The sequence below is a fragment of the Meriones unguiculatus genome, chromosome 14 (assembly GCF_030254825.1).
Source record: "Meriones unguiculatus strain TT.TT164.6M chromosome 14, Bangor_MerUng_6.1, whole genome shotgun sequence".
In the NCBI taxonomy this organism is placed as follows: Eukaryota; Metazoa; Chordata; class Mammalia; order Rodentia; family Muridae; genus Meriones; species Meriones unguiculatus.
In genome coordinates, this window is record NC_083361.1 from 49,308,619 (window position 1) to 49,324,824 (window position 16,206).

The 16,206-nt window shown below is 41.4% G+C and overlaps 4 non-coding genes across 4 annotated transcripts; all 4 read right to left on the minus strand.

The window, feature by feature from the left end:
* Positions 1–2,501: 2,501 nt before the first annotated feature.
* LOC132647285 (small nucleolar RNA SNORD109A) lies at positions 2,502–2,566 on the minus strand. Its single transcript, XR_009585653.1, has one exon. It is a non-coding gene; the product is annotated as a small nucleolar RNA SNORD109A (small nucleolar RNA).
* Positions 2,567–7,891: 5,325 nt separating this feature from the next.
* On the minus strand, positions 7,892–7,956 carry LOC132647320 (small nucleolar RNA SNORD109A). Its single transcript, XR_009585688.1, has one exon. It is a non-coding gene; the product is annotated as a small nucleolar RNA SNORD109A (small nucleolar RNA).
* Positions 7,957–11,415: 3,459 nt separating this feature from the next.
* On the minus strand, positions 11,416–11,480 carry LOC132647658 (small nucleolar RNA SNORD109A). Its single transcript, XR_009586004.1, has one exon. It is a non-coding gene; the product is annotated as a small nucleolar RNA SNORD109A (small nucleolar RNA).
* Positions 11,481–14,952: 3,472 nt separating this feature from the next.
* LOC132647660 (small nucleolar RNA SNORD109A) lies at positions 14,953–15,017 on the minus strand. Its single transcript, XR_009586006.1, has one exon. It is a non-coding gene; the product is annotated as a small nucleolar RNA SNORD109A (small nucleolar RNA).
* Between the last annotated feature and the right edge of the window lie 1,189 nt (positions 15,018–16,206).

A 16,206-nucleotide genomic window follows, 5' to 3' on the forward strand; every position in this document is an offset into this window, starting at 1 on the left:
ATGAAATTTGTGAGGGTTATTGTTCTGTGCTCTAGGGGTCTAGACTCCTAACACCCTATCATCTTCCTTTGGGTTCCACACCTGTCAGGGCAGAAATAAAAGTTTAATTCTTTGAGCTTGAATGTCGATAAGGGAAGGAGCTGGGAGAAGGCTTTTCTTAGTACTTCTGGATATATTATTTAGAATTGGAAGCTTCAATGGTAGCTTCAAAAGAAAGTCAAATATGCCAATAACTTCACCCAACTGTTGGTTTTCCAAATGCACCTCAAAATACTAATGGTATTAGTTAGTATCCTTGTCACTTGCTTGGGTTTGGTCTACCTAGCTAAGTCCCCTACAATGCCAGGGCCATAGCAAGTGTTCCACCATCAATAGGCAAGATGAAGCCTAGGTTGTTTAGCCATGAGAGGGATGTTAAATAAATCTCATCTCTTGTGGTACACAGTAGGTAAATATTTCGTCAGGCGAGAATGCAGCCTGTCTACAAACAAAAGACACAATGGGAAGCAGCATCACTTACCTGTCCTGCCAGAAGGGAAGCACCTCTCCAAGTTTTAGCCTGCAACATAATAAGTATGAAGGTTATCAGAAAAGGAAATGCGTCTAGGCAACCTTGACTTTCTAAAGTGTCCCGACCTTCAAGTCTGCCAGCACTTCAGTCTTTCCCAGAACCAACTATTGAATTCATTTCCTCCCTTCCAATCCCCTCAGATTTTAGCCACTGTGGCAAGGATTTCTCTTCTTCTGATGACTTCCTCAGAAGCTGTCTGTGAGAGCATCTTTGCCAGTGCCAGCAGGCACAGTGTGGACGCCTCTCAGTGGGCAGCGAGGAAGTTGGACAAAGCAAAGAAGAAGCAGTGAGTATAGCATTGCAGTATGGTCATTCTTAACTCCTCCTTTCTCAAAGTCAAAACGACCAAGTTGCACAGAGGTGAAAGTCAGTAAGCCCAATGGTATCTTTGAGATTTCAGGGTGTCATAGAAATTTGTCCTCTGTGCATGGAATTCTCTCCTTGTTTATCCAACAGAGCGTTCCATAATTGACTTTAGATTTCTTCCCTGCCATGCAACCTCATCTTGGAAGAGAGGGGAATCCAAAGGTACCTTTTTGTCTACATGTATGTTACCAAACTCGATTCATAAAAACTCAAGTCTTCCACTTGGAAGAGTGTTGGAATCATCTACCATGCTTCAGGTTAAATCTGATGAAAAGAAGATGTTTTCTATGCACTAACTGACTAGCCCGTGGTCAAATACACATGGGTTGCTTTTTATCGAGTATGTTGTACTACACATCTGAGATTACATGATGTCCTTGATTGGATATTCAAGCTTCAAACATGGCTTTAGAAATTGTGTATCCAGCAAGTGTTACCAAGAGTCCTATGCTACAGCTTCGTAAAAGTCTGTTAGTAGTAAGATATATATATATATATATATATATATATATATATATATATATATACATATATGTGTGTGTCAGTTCTGAATTAATTGTGTTCATCATGAGGAAGTTAAGAAGATTCAGTGTGTGGTTCTTTCTTGTTTCATTGAAGAGTTAGCGCATCTGATCCATTATCAGGATTGTGGGTCTACCAGCTAGCAACATGTTCTTTAGAAATATCTTTCCTTGTTTCATAAAGGAATAGTTGTTTTCATAGATCTTGGGTAACACCCAAATTTTGTTAGAATAGATGATTTGCATCTGTGTGAGAGCGGCAATAAGAGGATGAATGTACCCAGGAGGAAAAGAAAAACAACAACAACAAGTAACAGAAAGCAAAGCCCAATTGTCATTTCTCATGATGGATCAACTGAGATGGTTTCCATGCGAGAAAGAGATAGGTAAACACAACATGCTCTGTGAGATTTTGGCAGCTAAGACATAAATGATGAACACCAATAAAACTAGGGAATGTCTCAAACAGGTGCCCTGGTTTCTCACCTAGCCATTATTATCTAGAATTTACCCAGCCTCCAACAGGAAAGACCATTTCAATTTTCCCTCTATATAAATTGAATGATCCTTTAATTATTAGTTATACGTCAGCCTTCACACAACTTTGGGAAAAGTGCGAGGGCAGTCATTGTCCTCCAATATTCTTGGGACTACTGGCATGAGCTCTAACCTCCCAGCCTGACACTTTACCACATATGTGCAAGGGTACATCGCCGGAGACTAGGAATGAGCAGCACGTTCTAATTCATCAGTTCTTACATATTTTTTGAGTACGTCATTTGCACCTACAGTCATCTCTACCTGATATATGTGCCTACTCCTATAGTAAAGGTTGTCTCCCTATCACTTGGAATCATTTCTATCTCTTTGAAAATAGAAAGCAATGAAGATTGTATCAAACCAAGTATGGGTATTGTTATGAGGCCTTTTTCAAAAAATCTCAGAATCTGATGCCATACTGCACAGTTCTCATCCTCTCTGAAGAGGGAAGAGTGCAAGGCAGGCTCTGAACTCCTCATGGGTCTCACGAGGACCTCATATCTGGACCTCAGATCGCATCTGTTCAAGTCAGTCAACGTCCTCAGAGACCTGTTGTCATCATAGATCCAGAAAGGCCTTCGCTCAACACATGAGTTTTCACCTACCAAGTGAAACCCCAGAGAGCTAGACTCCTGGGCCTTGACAAGGAAGATCAAAACTGTGCAGGAGGCATGTAGCTCATTCTGTCAAAGGTTCTGGGGAAACACAGAGGACAGGATTAAAGAGCCTTTCCCCTTTGACACCATATGAGAAAAATAGAGGTCAACACATTGCCTTTGGTGGGTGTCACTGGCCCCAAATCGGGTACCTGTGAATGTTCCCTGAACTTATGTATTTAATCTTTACAACAAAGATTTGGTAAGAATAGAGAAAACATTCAAGAAAGCAAAATGACTTTTTTTCCTATCTAGATAAGATTTTTTCAACATCCTTATTTGCGGTTTTGATTCTATGCTCTTCATGTTAACCCGCCTTTACACTTCCTACTCCTGTTCCCTGTCTTCCATGTATGTTCCTCTCCATCTTACAGTGCCCAGTATTGAGCCTTCCAGTTGTCCTGCAATTGTCAATGCTCTGGAGGATTTTGTGATGTATGTCGCATGACCACCAGCTCCTTCCATATTTCCTTGGACAACAAAAAGCAACACACAGGCCAAGCTACATTTTGGTCCATATACATCACCAGGTATCCCACAGGACATTGACAGGGACAGGAGTTGGGTTCTGTGTGCCTGATTCCTGAACCTTCTCTTCGTATCACCTCTCATGTCATGTTTCTTCAAATGAACTCAACCCCACCCAGTTTCCAAGATGAAGGAAGGCATTGCATTTAATACCAAAAATATTCTTAGTTTTGTTTTGTTTTGTTCTGACAATGGACAGAACTAGATTTCTGGCTCAACATAATCCATAATCATTTATAAAAAGAATAAATATGGTTCATTGTCAGCTCTGTTTGGGTTTTCGAAAACTTTATGGCAATTCACCTGAATTTTAGAGGGCAAGATTGCATGTTTCCATGCTACTTAAAAGGAAGTGAAAACGCATGGGTGGCTCTCTTAGTATCCACGCCAGAGGATCAAGGATAGATGAAATTTGTGAGGGTTATTGTTCTGTGCTCTAGGGGTCTAGACTCCTAACACCCTATCATCTTCCTTTGGGTTCCACACCTGTCAGGGGAGAAATAAGAGTTTAATTCTTTGAGCTTGAATGTCGATAAGGGAAGGAGCTGGGAGAAAGCTTTTCTTAGTTCTTCTGGATATATTTTTTAGAATTGGAAGCTTCAATGTTAGCTTCAAAAGAAAGTCAAATATGCCAATAACTTTACCCAACTGTTGGTTTTCCAAATGCACCTCAAAATACTAATGGTATTAGGTAATATCCTTGTCACTTGCTTGGGGTAGGACTACCTAGCTAAGTCCCCTACAATGCCAGGGCCATAGCAAGTGTTCCACCATCAAGAGGCAAGACGAAGCCTAGGTTGTTTAGCCATGAGAGGGACGTTAAATAATTCTCATCTCTTGTGGTACACAGTAGGTAAATATTTCGTCAGGCGAGAATGCAGCCTGCCTACAAACAAAAGACACAATGGGAAGCAGCGTCACTTACCTGTCCTGCCAGAAGGGAAGCACCTCTCCAAGTTTTAGCCTGCAACATAATAAGTATGAAGGTTATCAGAAAAGGAAATGCGTCTAGGCAACCTTGACTTTCTAAAGTGTCCCGACCTTCAAGTCTGCCAGCACTTCAGTCTTTCCCAGAACCAACTATTGAATTCATTTCCTCCCTTCCAATCCCCTCAGATTTTAGCCACTGTGGCAAGGATTTCTCTTCTTCTGATGACTTCCTCAGAAGCTGTCTGTGAGAGCATCTTTGCCAGTGCCAGCAGACACAGTGTGGACGCCTCTCAGTGGGCAGCAGGGAAGTTGGACAAAGCAAAGAAGAGGCACTGCCTATAGCATTGCAGTATGGTCATTCTTTTTTTTTTTTTTTTTTTCAATGCTGTTTATTCAGGAACATTGAAGAATCCTCGGGCCCTGGGGAAAGTCAGCCCACAGCTTAAATAGCCTCTGGGTAGCCAACCCAGGCGTGCCACGAAGGCAATGCAGATAGGTCCACATACATGGAAGCAAGCCAGATCCTCGGCCTTTGCCAAATGTGGAGTTGTTCGTGACAGAGAGCACTCACCATCAGGAAGGTGAAAGGCGGAAACCAGCTCCATCTTTAAGGCATAGCATTCCGCAGCTCTCTACAGTTCCCCCTTTTTGTTTTAGACGCATCAGGCAAGAGTAGAGGTCTGATCTCTGATATTAGAAATAAATTGGGACTTTGTACAGATGTTCATTTAGGTGTCATCCACCCAAAGAGCATCAGACCCGTCCAATACCTTTTTCTCAGAGGCGGGACCTGGGGCATCAACCTGCATCCAATCAGACATGGTCTTCTCTGGGTCCAAAGCGGCTGACCCTGAGTGCAGTGCTTAGCCTCGCATCCTGAGCTTATCATTTTAGCTTTTTCTGGTATCCAACCATGCTTGGGGGAATGTCCTGCTTCATGGCTGTAAAGGCCTGAATGATCATGGCTGCATCACACTGTTGTGATTCTCTAATCTTGCATATATACCACAGGCAAACCAAGGAGACCAACACCAGAAGGCCTGCTAACACTCCCATGCCCGCCCATTCCTTCAGATGGTTCATTGCTGCAGCAATCCATGTTGATAATCCTGTGGCTAGTCCTGCGTCCACTCTGGTAGAATTTACTGTGACAATGGCCACTCTCAGCTGCTCCATCGTAGTATCGAATTCTCCAGTCCAATTATCTAAAATATAGCTCGACAATTGTTTAGACAGATTTGCAGCACAGGAAAAATTCTCATGTTGTATGCTAGTGACACAAAGTCCAGCATACTTTCATTGACAGCCAGCTTGAGCGATTTGCCATAGGGTATCTATTTGCTCCTACAAGAGGTCAATCCTCTGATTGAACACCATCAAGCTTCCTTTTAGTTGAGCATTAATTCCTTTATGTACAACAAAGGCATGAGCTACATTGGCTTAATGATTATTCAGGGTCTGAACTGACAGACTACAATAAGAAAGGAGAGGAGATCCTCCCCTATTAGTGGACTTGGGGAGTGGCATGCAAGCAGAGGGAGGAGGGAGGGTGGGATTGGGAGGAGAGGAGGGAGGGGCTAATGGGGGGATGCAGAATGAATAAAGTGTAATTGATGAAAAATTTAAGAAAAAAGGAAAAAAATAATTTAATAACCTTAAATGAATTTCAAAATTGGAGGAAAACATGGAGTTAGTCAATTGGCATGGAGCACGTCTCGCCCCTGGGGACAATGGTCTCCTGATCTTACTCAGACCTTGGACACCACCACTGCTAGTTCTAGAACTGACGCAGGATGTTCCAACGAGGGGTTAAGGCTTCTCATAATATTTCCTATAAGCCCACACCTGTTTGTCTATATCCCCCATTTTTATTCATTATTAGCCAGATAGAGTCAAGTAATTGTGGTAATGATACTTGCTTTTTTGACCAATGCTGGAATGCTAGTAAATTTAGGTATGCCCTGGTTACTCGCATGCCTCGCTGGGTGCCTGTGCCCATTGATGCCCCTCACGCTATGACTCTCTTCAGACAGAAAAGGGATCTTGGAACTACAGCCACCATTGTTACTACCATCTCATTGACAGCTGTTGGAGCTACCACCAGGGCATTAGCCATGAGTCATACTGTACAGTATGGTCATTCTTAACTCCTGGTTTCTCAAAGTCAAAATGAACAAGTTGCACAGAGGTGAAAGTCAGTAAGCCCTATGGTATCTTTGAGATTTCAGGGTGTCATTGAAATTTGTCCTCTGTGCATGGAATTCTCTCATGTTTATCCAACAGAGTGTTCCATAATTGACTTTAGATTTCTTCCCTGCCATGCAACCTCATCTTGGAAGAGAGGGGATTCCAAAGGTGCCTTTTTGTCTATATGTATGTTACCATGTATCGATTCATGGAACTCAAGTATTCCACTTGGAAGAGAGTTGGAATCATCTACCATGCTTCAGGTTAAATCTGATGAAAAGAAGATGTTTTCTACTCACTAACTGACTAGCCCGTGGTCAAATACTCATGGGTTGATTTTATCGAGTATGTTGTACTACAAATCTGAGATTACATGATGTCCTTGATTGGATATTCAAGCGTCAACCATGGCTTTAGAAATTGTGTATCCAGCAAGTGTTACCAAAAGTCCTATGCTCCTGCTTCCTAAAAGTCTGTTAGTAGTAAGATATATATATGTATATATATATATATATATATATATATATATATATATATATATTTATATATATGTGTGTGTGTGTGTGTGTCAGTTCTGAATTAATTGTGTTCATCATGAGGATATTAAGAAGATTCAGTGTGTGGTTCTTTCTTGTTTCATTGGAGAGTTAGTGTGTCTGCTCCATTATCAGGACTGTGGGTCTACCAGCTAGCAACATGTTCTATAGACGTATCTTTCCTTTGTTTTTTAAAGGAATAGTTGTTTTCATAGATATTGGGTAACACGCAAATTTTGTTAAAAGAGATGATTTGCATCTGTGTGAGTGCAGCAATAAGAGGATGAATGTACCAAGGAGGAAAATAGAAACAAAAACAACGAATAACAGAAAGCAAAGCCCAATTGTCATTTCTCATGATGGATCAACTGAGAGGGTTTCCATGCGAGAGAGAGATAGGTAAACACAACATGCTCTGGAATATTTTGGCAGCTAAGACATACTTGATGAACACCAATAAAACTAGGGAATGTCTCAAACAGGTGCCCTGGCTTATCACCTAGCCATTATTATCTAGAATTTACCCAGGCTCCAACAGGAAAGATCATTTCAAATTTCCCTCTATATAAATTGAATGGTCCTGGAATTATTTGTTATACGTCAGCCTTTACACAACTTTGGGTAAATGGCGAGGGCAGTTATTGTCCTCCAATATTCTTGGGACTACTGGCATGAGCCATAAAATCCGCTCCTGACACTTTACCACATATGTGCAAGGGTACATCGACCGAGACTAGGAATGAGCAGCACGTTCGAATTCATCAGTTCCTAGATAGTTTTTGAGTACGTCATTTGCACCTACAGTCATCTCTACCTGATATATGTGCCTACTCCTATAGTAAAGGCTCTCTCCCTATCACTTGAAATCATTTCAATCTCTTGGAAAATAGAACGCAATGAAGAATGTATCAAACCATGTATGGGTACTGTTATGAGGCCTTTTTCGAAAAATCTCAGAATCTGATGCCAAACTGCACAGTTCTCATCCTCTCTGAAGAGGGAAGAGTGCCAGGCAGACTCTGAAATCCTCATGGGTCTCACACGGACCTCATATCTGGACCTCATATCGCATCTGTTCTAGTCAATCAACGTCCTCAGATACCTGTTGTCATCATAGATCCAGAAAGGCCTTTGATAAACACATGAGTTTTCACCTACCAAATGAAACCCCAGAGAGCTAGACTCCTGGGCCTTGACAAGGAAGTTCAAAACTGAGCAGGAGGCATGTAGCTCATTCTATCAAAGGTGGTGGGGAAACACAGAGGACAGGATTAAAGAGCCTTTCCCCTTTGACCCCATATGAGAAAAATAGAGGTCAAAACATTGCATTCGGTGGGTGTCACTGCCCACAAATCGGGTGCCTCTCAATGTTCCCTGAACTTCTGTACTTAACCTTTACAACAGAGATTTTGGCAAGAATAGAGAAAACATTCAAGTAAGCAAAATGACTTTGTTCCTATCTAGATAAGATTTTTTCAACATCCTAATTTGCGGTTTTGATTCTATGCTCTTCCTCTTTACCCTCCTTTAGGATTCTTCCTCCTGTTCCCTGTCTTCCATGTATGTTCCTCTCTATCTTTCAGTGCCCAGTATTGAGCCTTCCAGTTGTCCTGCAATTGTCAATGCTCTGGAGGATTTTGTGATGTATGTCACATGACCACCAGCTCGTTCCATATTTCCTTGGACACAAACTGGAACAGAGAAACCAAGCTACATTTTGATCCATATATATCACCAGGTATCCCAAAGGACATTGACAGGGACAGGAGTTGGATTCTGTGTGCCTGATTCCTGAACCTGCTCTTCTTATCACCTCTCATGTCATGTTTCTTCAAATGAACTCAAAACCACCCAGTTTCCAAGATGAAGGAAGGCATTGCATTTAATACCAAAAATATTCTTAGTTTTGTTTTGTTTTGTTTTTTCTGACAATGGAAAACTAGATTTCTGGCTCAACATAATCCATAATCATTTATAAAAAGAATAATTATGGTTCATTATCAGCTCTGTTTGGGGCTACGAAAACTTTACGGCAATTCACCTGAATTTTGGAGGGCAGATTGCAAGTTTCCATGCTACTTACAAGGACTTGAAAATACACTGGTCGCTCTCTTAGTATCCACGCCAGAGGAACAAGGATAGATGAAATTTGTGAGGGTTATTGTTCTGTGCTCTAGGGGTCTAGACTCCTAACACCCTATCATCTTCCTTTGAGTTCCAACCTGCCAGGGCAGAAATAAGAGTTTAATTCTTTGAGCTTGAATGTCGATAAGGGAAGGAGCTGGGAAAAGACTTTTCTTAGTATTTCTGGATATATTATTTAGAATTGGAAGCTTCAATGGTAGCTTCAAAAGAAAGTCAAATATGCCAATAACTTCACCCAACTGTTGGTTTTCCAAATGCACCTCAACATACTAATGGTAATAGGTAGTATCCTTGCTTGGGTTGGGACTACCTAGCTAAGTCCCCTACAATGCCAGGGCCATAACAAGTGTTCCACCAGCAAGAGGCAAGATGAAGCCTAGGTTGTTTAGCCATCAGAGGGACGTCAAATGATTCTCATCTGTAGAGGTACACAGTAGGTAAATATTTAGTCAGCCGAGACTGCAGCCTGCCTACAAACAAAAGACACCATGGGAAGCAGCGTCACTGCTTACCTGTCCTGCCAGAAGGGAAGCACCTCTCCAAGTTTTAGCCTGCAACATAATAAGTATGAAGGTTATCAGAAAAGGAAATGCGTCTAGGCAACCTTGACTTTCTAAAGTGTCCCGACCTTCAAGTCTGCCAGCCGTTCAATATTTCCCAGAACCAACTATTGAATTCTTTTCCTCCCTTCCAATCCCCTCAGATTTTAGCCACTGTGGGAAAAATTTCTCTTCTTCTGATGGCTTCCTCAAAAGCTGTCTGTGAGAGCATCTTTGCCAGTGCCAGCAGACACAGTGTGGACGCCTCTCAGTGGGCAGCAAGGAAGTTCAACAAAGCAAAGAAGAGGCACTGCCTATAGCATTGCAGTATGGTCATTCTTAACTCCTCCTCGTTTCTCAAAGTCAAAACGAACAAGTTGCACAGAGGTGAAAGTCAGTAAGCCCTATGGTATCTTTGAGATTTCAGGGTGTCATTGAAATTTATCTTCTGTGCATGGAATTCTTTCCTTGTTTATCCAACAGAGTATTCCATAATTGACTTTAGATTTCTTCCATGCCATGCAACCTGATCTTGGAAGAAAGGAGAATCCAAAGGTGCCTTTTTGTCTACATGTATGTTACCATGTCTCGATTCATGGAACTCAAGTCTTCCACTTGGAAGAGCGTTGGAATCATCTACCATGCTTTAGGTTAAATCTGATGAAAAGAAGATGTTTTATACGCACTAACTGACTAGCCTGTGGGCAAATACTCATGGGTTGCTTTTTAATAGAGTATGTTGTACTACATATCTGAGATTACAAGATGTCCTTGATTGGATATTCAAGTTTCAACCATGGTTGTAGAAATTGTGTATCCAGCAAGAGTTACCAAGAGTCCGATATATATATATATCTGTGTGTGTGTGTGTGTCAGTTCTGAATTAATTATGTTCATCATGAGGATATTAAGAAGATTCAGTGTGTGGTTCGTTCTTGTTTCATTGGAGAGTTAGCGTGTCTGCTCCATTTTCAGGACTGTGGGTCTACGAGCTAGCAACATGTTCTTTAGAAATATCTTTCCTTGTTTTTTAAAGGAATAGTTGTTTTCATAGATCTTGGGTAACACGCAAATTTTGTTAGAAGAGATGATGTGCATCTGTGTGAGAGCTGCAATAAGAGGAAGAATGTACGCAGGTGGAAAACAGAAACAACAACAAGAAATAACAGAAAGCAAAGCCCAATTGTCATTTCCATGATGGATCAACTGAGATGGTTTCCATGCGACAGAGAGAGATAGGTAAACACAACATGCTCTGGAAGATTTTGGCAGCTAAGACATAATTGAAGAACACCAATAAAACTAGGGAATGTCTCAAACAGGTGCCCTGGCTTATCACCTAGCCATTATTATCTAGAATTTACCCAGCCTCCAACAGGAAAGACCATTTCAATTTTCCCTCTATCTAAACTGAATGATCCTGGAATTATTTGTTATACGTCAGCCTTTACACAACTTTGGGTAAAGGGCGAGGGCAGTCATTGTCCTCCAATATTCTTGGGACTACTGGCATGAGCCATAAAATCCGCTCCTGACACTTTACCACATATGTGCAAGGGTACATCGACCGAGACTAGGAATGAGCACCACGTTCGAATTCATCAGTTCTTAGATATTTTTTGAGTATATCATTTGCACCTACAGTCATCTCTACCTGATATATGTGCCTACTCCTATAGTAAAGGCTGTCTCCCTATCACTTGGAATCATTTCAATCTCTTTGAAAATAGAAAGCAATGAAGAATGCATCAAACCAAGTATGGGTACATTTATGAGGCCTTTTTCGAAAAATCTCAGAATCTGATGCCAAACTGCACAGTTCTCATCCTCTCTGAAGAGGGAAGAGTGCCAGGCAGGCTCTGAAATCCTCATGGGTCTCACAAGGTCCTCATATCTGGACCTCAGATTACATCTGCTCAAGTCAGTCAACGTCCTCAGATACCTGTTGTCATCATAGATCCAGAAAGACCTTCGCTCAACACATGAGTTTTCACCTACCAAGTGAAACCCCAGAGAGCTAGACTCCTGGGCCTTGACAAGGAAGTTCACAACTGTGCAGGAGGCATGTAGCTCATTCTGTCAAAGGTGGTGGGGAAACACAGTGACAGGATTGAAGAGCCTTTCCCCTCTGACAACATATGAGAAAAATAGATGTCAAAACATTGCATTTGGTGGGTGTCACTGGCCCCAAATCGGGTAGCTGTGAATGTTCCCTGAAATTATGTACTTAATCTTTACAACAGAGATTTTGGTAAGAATAGAGAAAACATTCAAGTAAGCAAAATGACTTTATTCCTATCTAGATAAGATTTTTTCAACATCCTAATTTGCGGTTTTGATTCTATGCTCTTCCTCTTAACCCTACTTTAGGATTCCTCCTCCTGTTCCTTTCTTCCATGTATGTTCCTCTCCATCTTACAGTGCCCAGTATTGAGCCTTCCAGTTGTCCTGCAATTGTCAATGCTCTGGAGGATTTTGTGATGTATGTCACATGACCACCAGCTCGTTCCATATTTCCTTGGACAACAAATTGGAACACACAAGCCAAGCTACATTTAGGTCCATATACATTTCCAGGTATCCCACAGGACATTGACAGGGACAGGAGTCGGGTTCTGTGTTCCTGATTCCTGAACCTTCTCTTCTTATCACCTCTCATGTCATGTTTCTTCAAATGAACTCAAATCCACCCAGTTTCCAAGATGAAGGAAGGCATTGCATTTAATACCAAAAATATTCTTCGTTTTGTTTTGTTTTGTTTTGATTTTTCCGACAATGGACAACTAGATTTCTGGCTCAACATAATCCGTAATCATTTATAAAAAGAATAATTATGGTTCATTGTCAGCTCTGTTTGGGGCTGCGAAAACTTTATGGCAATTCACCTGAATTTTAGAGGGCAAGATTGCAAGTTTCCATGCTACTTACAAGGACGTGAAAACGCATGGGTTGCTCTCTTAGTATCCACGCCAGAGGATCAAGGATAGATGAAATTTGTGAGGGTTTTTGTTCTGTGCTCTAGGGGTCTAGACTCCTAACACCCTATCATCTTCCTTTGGGTTCCACACCTGTCAGGGCAGAAAGAAGAGTTTAATTCTTTGAGCTTGAATGTCCATAAGGGAAGGACCTGGGAGAAGGCTTTTCTTAGTACTTCTGGATATATTATTTAGAATTGGAAGCTTCAAGGGTAGCTACAAAAGAAAGTCACATAGTCCAATAACTTCACCCAACTAATGGTTTTCCAAATGCACATCAACATACTAATGGTATTAGGTAGTATCCTTGTCACTTGCTTGGGTTGGGACTACCTAGCTAAGTCCCCTACAATGCCAGGGCCATAACAAGTGTTCCACCAGCAAGAGGCAAGATGAAGCCTAGGTTGTTTAGCCATAAGAGGGACGTCAAATGATTCTCATCTCTAGAGGTACACAGTAGGTAAATATTTAGTCAGCCGAGACTGCAGCCTGCCTACAAACAAAAGACACCATGGGAAGCAGCGTCACTGCTTACCTGTCCTGCCAGAAGGGAAGCACCTCTCCAAGTTTTAGCCTGCAACATAATAAGTATGAAGGTTATCAGAAAAGGAAATGCGTCTAGGCAACCTTGACTTTCTAAAGTGTCCCGACCTTCAAGTCTGCCAGCCGTTCAGTATTTCCCAGAACCAACTATTGAATTCATTTCCTCCCTTCCAATCCCCTCAGATTTTAGCCACTGTGGCAAAAATTTCTCTTCTTCTGATGGCTTCCTCAAAAGCTGTCTGTGAGAGCATCTTTGCCAGTGCCAGCAGACACAGTGTGGACGCCTCTCAGTGGGCAGCAAGGAAGTTCAACAAAGCAAAGAAGAGGCACTGCCTATAGCATTGCAGTATGGTCATTCTTAACTCCTCCTCGTTTCTCAAAGTCAAAACGAACAAGTTGCACAGAGGTTAAAATCAGTAAGCCCTATGGTATCTTTGAGATTTCAGGGTGTCATTGAAATTTATGCTCTGTGCATGGAATTCTTTCCTTGTTTATCCAACAGAGTATTCCATAATTGACTTTAGATTTCTTCCATGCCATGCAACCTCATCTTGGAAGAGAGGGGAATCCAAAGGTGCCTTTTTGTCTACATGTATGTTACCATGTCTCGATTCATGGAACTCAAGTCTTCCACTTGGAAGAGCGTTGGAATCATCTACCATGCTTTAGGTTAAATCTGATGAAAAGAAGATGTTTTATACGCACTAACTGACTAGCCTGTGGGCAAATACTCATGGGTTGCTTTTTAATAGAGTATGTTGTACTACATATCTGAGATTACAAGATGTCCTTGATTGGATATTCAAGTTTCAACCATGGTTGTAGAAATTGTGTATCCAGCAAGAGTTACCAAGAGTCCGATATATATATATATCTGTGTGTGTGTGTGTGTCAGTTCTGAATTAATTATGTTCATCATGAGGATATTAAGAAGATTCAGTGTGTGGTTCGTTCTTGTTTCATTGGAGAGTTAGCATGTCTGCTCCATTTTCAGGACTGTGGGTCTACGAGCTAGCAACATGTTCTTTAGAAATATCTTTCCTTGTTTTTTAAAGGAATAGTTGTTTTCATAGATCTTGGGTAACACGCAAATTTTGTTAGAAGAGATGATGTGCATCTGTGTGAGAGCTGCAATAAGAGGAAGAATGTACGCAGGTGGAAAACAGAAACAACAACAAGAAATAACAGAAAGCAAAGCCCAATTGTCATTTCCATGATGGATCAACTGAGATGGTTTCCATGCGACAGAGAGAGATAGGTAAACACAACATGCTCTGGAAGATTTTGGCAGCTAAGACATAATTGAAGAACACCAATAAAACTAGGGAATGTCTCAAACAGGTGCCCTGGCTTATCACCTAGCCATTATTATCTAGAATTTACCCAGCCTCCAACAGGAAAGACCATTTCAATTTTCCCTCTATCTAAACTGAATGATCCTGGAATTATTTGTTATACGTCAGCCTTTACACAACTTTGGGTAAAGGGCGAGGGCAGTCATTGTCCTCCAATATTCTTGGGACTACTGGCATGAGCCATAAAATCCGCTCCTGACACTTTACCACATATGTGCAAGGGTACATCGACCGAGACTAGGAATGAGCACCACGTTCGAATTCATCAGTTCTTAGATATTTTTTGAGTATATCATTTGCACCTACAGTCATCTCTACCTGATATATGTGCCTACTCCTATAGTAAAGGCTGTCTCCCTATCACTTGGAATCATTTCAATCTCTTTGAAAATAGAAAGCAATGAAGAATGCATCAAACCAAGTATGGGTACATTTATGAGGCCTTTTTCGAAAAATCTCAGAATCTGATGCCAAACTGCACAGTTCTCATCCTCTCTGAAGAGGGAAGAGTGCCAGGCAGGCTCTGAAATCCTCATGGGTCTCACAAGGTCCTCATATCTGGACCTCAGATTACATCTGCTCAAGTCAGTCAACGTCCTCAGATACCTGTTGTCATCATAGATCCAGAAAGACCTTCGCTCAACACATGAGTTTTCACCTACCAAGTGAAACCCCAGAGAGCTAGACTCCTGGGCCTTGACAAGGAAGTTCACAACTGTGCAGGAGGCATGTAGCTCATTCTGTCAAAGGTGGTGGGGAAACACAGTGACAGGATTGAAGAGCCTTTCCCCTCTGACAACATATGAGAAAAATAGATGTCAAAACATTGCATTTGGTGGGTGTCACTGGCCCCAAATCGGGTAGCTGTGAATGTTCCCTGAAATTATGTACTTAATCTTTACAACAGAGATTTTGGTAAGAATAGAGAAAACATTCAAGTAAGCAAAATGACTTTATTCCTATCTAGATAAGATTTTTTCAACATCCTAATTTGCGGTTTTGATTCTATGCTCTTCCTCTTAACCCTACTTTAGGATTCCTCCTCCTGTTCCTTTCTTCCATGTATGTTCCTCTCCATCTTACAGTGCCCAGTATTGAGCCTTCCAGTTGTCCTGCAATTGTCAATGCTCTGGAGGATTTTGTGATGTATGTCACATGACCACCAGCTCGTTCCATATTTCCTTGGACAACAAATTGGAACACACAAGCCAAGCTACATTTAGGTCCATATACATTTCCAGGTATCCCACAGGACATTGACAGGGACAGGAGTCGGGTTCTGTGTTCCTGATTCCTGAACCTTCTCTTCTTATCACCTCTCATGTCATGTTTCTTCAAATGAACTCAAATCCACCCAGTTTCCAAGATGAAGGAAGGCATTGCATTTAATACCAAAAATATTCTTCGTTTTGTTTTGTTTTGTTTTGATTTTTCCGACAATGGACAACTAGATTTCTGGCTCAACATAATCCATAATCATTTATAAAAAGAATAATTATGGTTCATTGTCAGCTCTGTTTGGGGCTGCGAAAACTTTATGGCAATTCACCTGAATTTTAGAGGGCAAGATTGCAAGTTTCCATGCTACTTACAAGGACGTGAAAACGCATGGGTTGCTCTCTTAGTATCCACGCCAGAGGATCAAGGATAGATGAAATTTGTGAGGGTTTTTGTTCTGTGCTCTAGGGGTCTAGACTCCTAACACCCTATCATCTTCCTTTGGGTTCCACACCTGTCAGGGCAGAAAGAAGAGTTTAATTCTTTGAGCTTGAATGTCCATAAGGGAAGGACCTGGGAGAAGGCTTTTCTTAGTA